The following is a 6,169-nucleotide window of genomic DNA, read 5'->3' on the forward strand; positions in this document are numbered from 1 at the left end:
TTAAAGATGACAAAATAAACTACTACTGCTTTTCCTTTTAAGCAGTGCTACTTAAGAAAAATAAACTTCTGACAAATAAAATTGTGTAAATGACTGGGTTGATATTTGAAAAATTTGGGGCACACTTTTGTCATTAACTCTACCCTGAAAAATCAATTCACGTGCAACTTTTTCTTGACCAGTTTCATCCTCCAGACAGGGAAACCAAGAAACAGAGAGACGCTGAGCAACACATGCCCTTGCCACAATCTCAGTCAAATCACATAAATCTTATTTGATCCTCCAGATCTATGGCTAACTTATACCCAAGAGTTCAGAATGTTTCGAGTATTGTAAAGTGACATCTGGAGTTGCTTTGGTTTGTCTTCGGCAATTGCTCTCCAAAATGATTGCCTTGTGGTGAGTTCTATAGTCCTTGAGGCAGTTGAGAACACTTAAGGGCTCCAAAACCAAGCCCATGAGCTGCATTGTAAAGAACAATAAGGAATATAAATAGAAATAATTTGGCTGCAGAGGAGAATATAATGTTCCAAATAAAAAGAGATGTATCCTTTTTTTAAAAAGGGTCTGACAGGTACCAGAATGAAAATTCTTACTGGACATTTACATTCAGATTTTAAGGGAATAAACCTTACAAGTTAAAGAAGGAAGACTGTGAAGTTTCTGCTCTTTTCTTACAGAAAAATATGTGACCATAGCTTTCTATATATCTTATTTTGATGAACTAGTGTGGAGAAGTAGATAAAACAAGCCTACATGTACTTCAATGCATTGGCTTTGAGAGTACAGACTTTATATATATATATACACACACATATATATGTGTATTAGTCTTTGTTAGCTTTGTCATACTCTAGGTTAAAATCCACTATGCCAAGAAATTCAGACTGATTGTACAGATGAGATCTGATCTAGGACAAGTTCTTCATTTGACTTGTCTTTCTGCACCTCCAAATCTACGTGATTCACTGCAGATGTGGCCTAGTTTACAAGCACATGTACAGGCAATATGGACAATCAATGAGTAAGATGCATAGGTAAGCCTAACCGTGTATAGAGATACTCACTGTATCTATTGTCATGATTTATTGTGTGTTTTCTAGGACCAGAAAACTTATATATTATTTCCCCAATTTTTAAATAAATCCTTTTGTGAGGCTAAATTTACTGTGAATTTAACCAGCATCTGCTCCATAGACAATTAAAATGACTCCTCCCTTTCTCCGTTACTCAGCAGATTAGAAGTTAGTCTTCTTGGGCTGTTATTAGAAACATCATTTTGCTATACTCTGTTGTCTACCATAATACAATTGTTAGAGAACTTTGATCTAAGAAAATATTGAGCTGTGCTCTTACTAAAAAATGAACACCAGAAAACTTTGTAATGGATTTAAAAATCTTAAATTCGGAAGTACTCATCAATCATTTTAAAGTATGTTTCCTCTTGAAACGAAATTAAACATGTGAGAGTGGCACTCAAAAATAGTTGTAAATTAGAAAAAAAAATGAGTTAAATAAACACTGATTTTATTACACATAAGCATAACAGGTAAAGATACCAAATATCACAACATAACCACTGTGTACACATACGCAGGCACGTCGCAAGAAGAGCCAGGGGCCATGAATGTATTTGCAAAGAGCAAGTTTTATTTTAGTTACCTCTCTACTGGCGGATCTCTGAAGCCACATCTAAGCTCCCAGGCAGAGGTGACACAAGTGGGGACACAGGCGTTGGTAAGTTCAGCCCTGCTGGAAGATCACTGGGCCTGCTGAGCTCACCTGTATTTCAAGGCTTCAGGCAGGCGCAGCCTACTGCTCTTTCTCACAACAGAGTAGGAATCTCAGCCATAGTGATAAGGTGCCTAGAGTTTCTCACAGGCCTATATTATCTAACACAGAGGTTCCAGTCATCAAGCACACAAGATCAGTAAAACAATTAGTGTGATGCATGTGCTTTTTCTACAGACAGGTGCAAGTCACTTGAGCGTATTTACATTTAACTAACCTCCTCACCAAATCTTCCGCTCTATCCCCATACAACCACATTATGAACTAGAAGCAATAGCACTACCCTGATGTGACACGTGATCTATATGTATGTGTTATGGATAGTTTATCCGTGGTAGCTATGATTTATACATTTATACTTTAAACTGATTTCAGCAATGACAGTACACAATGCAAATTTAACTCCAAACTCAGACAAATGGGGAGTGTGAAAGGACTTCCTGCATACATTGTTTTGGTGGTGGTTCTTTTTTTAACGTTACTATTAAAGTGAGTGGAGGAAAATACCTCAAAAAAAAAAAAGGAAAAAAAACCCAACTTTGAAAATATTTGCATAAATTAACAGCTATGATGGAAATAAAATTTACTAACAGAAAATGTGCAAGAATCTCTGAAAAAAATTAAACTGTAAGTTGCTACAGTGTCCAAAAACTGCTGACTGTGATGATGTGATGTAGAAACATTTCTAATACATATTACAATATAGGAATATAGATATACAATATCATAAAAATACAATACTAAATAATATACATATAATAAAAAGGACTATATGAATTTAAAAAAAGCCAAACAAACCCACAGAAAATTAGGCCACCGTTACCAAAAATGACCAGCAATCTACAGTGATTTTGTATATATTGTTTTCCTTACAGTCTGTGATTTTCCAAGGCCATTTGAACATTTACTATCTAAAAGATGAAGTTCCTGTAAAGCATTACAACAATTTGAAAATGATGACAAATGCCCTTTTTGAATTATGTTTAACAGAAGTGGAAAAAAAGGCATTTGTTTCCTCAAAGTACAATCACATAGTTACATGCCTGCAAAGAGAGTAAGAAGAAAAAGGCATTAAACTCTCACTGCAATTCAGACCAAAGAGCCAGGAGGAGAGTAGTTGTTACAGGATCAAGGTAACACATGCCAGGCAGGTAGGCAGCAATAAGATAAATAATGGATACAGCAGGTATAACATCATCTTTGTTGTCAATCAACACTCATAATTAAGGTTTATGACCTGTCTTTCTGAACTGCAGATTTGTATATACACAAATCAGACCCAAAAGTTAGGAAATAATTCCTAATCACACTCATGAGTATAAAAAAGGAGAAAAAAAAGACATAAGCATATGAAAATATGGAACTCATCAAAATGCAGACCTCAGTCAAAGTAATTAGGACTGAATCTGGAGCTCCTGATTTTAGAAATTCACACATGTAACTATTTCAGATATGAAAGATCTTCATTTTGTATTACTAACCCCAAATTTCTATTCCTCATCAGTTTGAACAAAAGTTAGCAACTGTGAGGCAAATCAAATAGGTGATGTATGCAGAGAGCATTGAAACAAGGTGTCTGGCTGTATGAACTCCCCCATTTAGTTTGATAGGTGTTTTTAAGCCAAGAATATTTTTCCTTTGAGTGATCCTGCTTACGCCCTCTTCATCTGCCATCCAAGTTGCACTGCCCATAGGACACTTAGATGAATTCACCCTTGGTAATAAACTGTTGCTGTCACTGGGACATGGCTGTTTGCTGACAAATGATGGAAACAAATCTATCCAGAACATGAAGCTGTATGTTAAAGCTGAGACAAGCCAACAGCACTCTGGTAGCCTATAGAGAAGGTCACAATTCCTCATCTTCCTCCCCCTTTCTCTCTACCACCACTCCAAATGTGCAAACTATCTCTTCTATTTGTGTAGGCTGCGGTACTTGACTGATAACAGGTTGAACTACATCAGCTACTAATCCAGCTGGAAAGTATTGTTTGGTTTTGTTTATTCAGTTTGCATGTCTGTCTTAAAAGACTTTGACTTCTCATAAACTGCTTAATGCTAACAATCTGAAAATGCTGTTCTTGTGAATTCTTACAGCAACAGATGACCGTTTCTCAATGATGGAAGTGAAAAGTAAGGCACTCATTCTACTTTATGTCATGATTTTTGTTAGGCAAATGAACTTTGAGAGATTCAACTACCTGAGCTGGCTAAGAGAGGTCCAATGAGCCACTATAAAGAAAATGAAAGGAGCGTATGGGCAGGAGGATGGGAGGAGATAGACAAGATGAAGAAGGTCACTGCTTTTAGTAGTGATACTAATTCAAGACATATTTAGTTAGCATCATCCCTACGGTGAAGAAAGATGAGGTACAGAAGACAAACTCTTGGGGGAAATAGTAACTGCTATTTTTGGATTATTTTCCTCCTGCTCCGTGGGATTGTCTATCAGTGCCATTTCTGCAATAAGCTAAGCCTTTTGATTGGTAACAGAGTGACAAGGGGGCAGTTACAGACACACAGAAACCTTTGGTCCACACACAGGCTGGAAAACATCATCCAGAAACAATGTTATGTTAATAGTGTAGGAGGCTGTAGAATAAGATTCCTAGGAACATTTTTTTGTTTGTTTTGTGTCACATGCAGTATAGCCTATTGCAAAAGTTGCCTACGGTAAAAGCTGGCTGAAGGCAGAAAAACATTTTTAGCTCAGTTGGTTTCTTCACATATGGCTGCTATTCTCCTACAACTGCTGCTGAAGACACTGCTTCATTTAATGTTAGGTACGTGCATCAACCAAGCATATCAGCTGGAACCTGAAAATAATTACTTGTTTAAATGTTTGTATTCAAAGGAAAAGAAGGCCTGAGAAGAAGGTAGAACATACACACACATACAACAAAACCAAACCAAACCAAACCTCGTTCAAGAAACTGACAAAACTTTATGAGAATTAAACTGAAACTTTCCCAGTCAGGGCCTTCCTTTTTTATCTGGCTTTCTTTCGGTCCCCTTTTGGATTCCATTGCTAAGCTCCCAATGGTGTATCTAGGAAAGGAGGAATCTATAACGCTCAAAAAAAGTTTTTTTTTTGTTATTTATTGCATTTTTATTTTCATTCTTTGAACACTACTGCCAAACTAGAAAGCCACTTTTATTTTTCATACTGACAATATTGGTTTTACAAGTAAGAGGGAAACTCCATAAGGTTTCTGAAATCATCCACTTGGAGCTATTCTTAACTTTGTTTGTTATACCACTGATAACATGTAATCATAATTGTAAACCAAACAGTTTTAATTTAAAACACTTAACAAAACCATAAATCATTCCAGATATTTTATATCTGAAAAAGCCAAACTTTGTATGTGAAAAAAAATAATTTCCTTTTGCAACTCTTATTAGAGTCATCGTCTCTCGAAATGGTCCTGGCCTGACAGCAACTGAGGTCGATCAAACGCATAAAGAAGCATATGACTCTTGGATGAGTCTCAAGAAAAGCCTTTAACTCTCAATAGATGCCTGAGATATAGAAATGTAAATACAATCAGGACACATTCTGACCTCAAATAACTTTGGCAATTAAGCAATTCACTGACCTCAACCCACCAATACCTTTGATCTCAGCAGAAGAGTTCATGAAGAATGTACATGAATATTCTCATAACCTTGTGAGTTTTAGCAATTTTTTAACTTTAACAATCAGTTAAGTGGTTGTGTAATGAGTTAGACATATAATCTCAGGGACTCTCATGAGATTACATAGGTAAGCAAATTATGCAGATATTTGCAAACCAGGTTCTTGATTTGCATCAGTTACATATCACAAGCAGGATATGAAGGTAGTATTTTACTAACTGCATCAGTGAGCAAATGTGACTTGCGACAACTTTTAAGACCCATGTTTTTCACAGATTTTAATTCTTCACGCCCCGCTAGTTGCTTCCGTCAGTCTCACACGTCCTAAATTAAGAGTTGTTTTGTTGCTCTCGATTTAGCATTTTATTAAAAAAAAAGAAAAAGCGATCGGCAAGAAAGCAAACAGCCTGCTTGCCTGAAGCTGCTGTAGCACAGCTGATGCCGCTGAAGTTTAGTGGCACTTTTCTTGTGACGCTCTGTGAGGCGAAGTTAAAACACAAAAATAACGCCTCTTCTCGCCCATCGCGTTCACGCCATGGGAGATGTAAGCGAAGATGAAGGGAAGAGAAGGAAGGGAAGGGCAGGCCAGACCCCCTCCCTGCCCAGCGCGGCGCGGGCCCAGGGGGGAGCGCCCATCGGCGGCGCCTCCCGGCGGGGCAGCCGCGGGCCGGGCTTGTCGCCCCCGCTCGGGGCGGGGAGAGGCTGGGGGTGGCCCCGGCGGTACGATGCCAGCGAGGCG

Source organism: Nesoenas mayeri (assembly GCF_963082525.1).
Source record: "Nesoenas mayeri genome assembly, chromosome: 2".
Classification (NCBI taxonomy): domain Eukaryota; kingdom Metazoa; phylum Chordata; class Aves; order Columbiformes; family Columbidae; genus Nesoenas; species Nesoenas mayeri.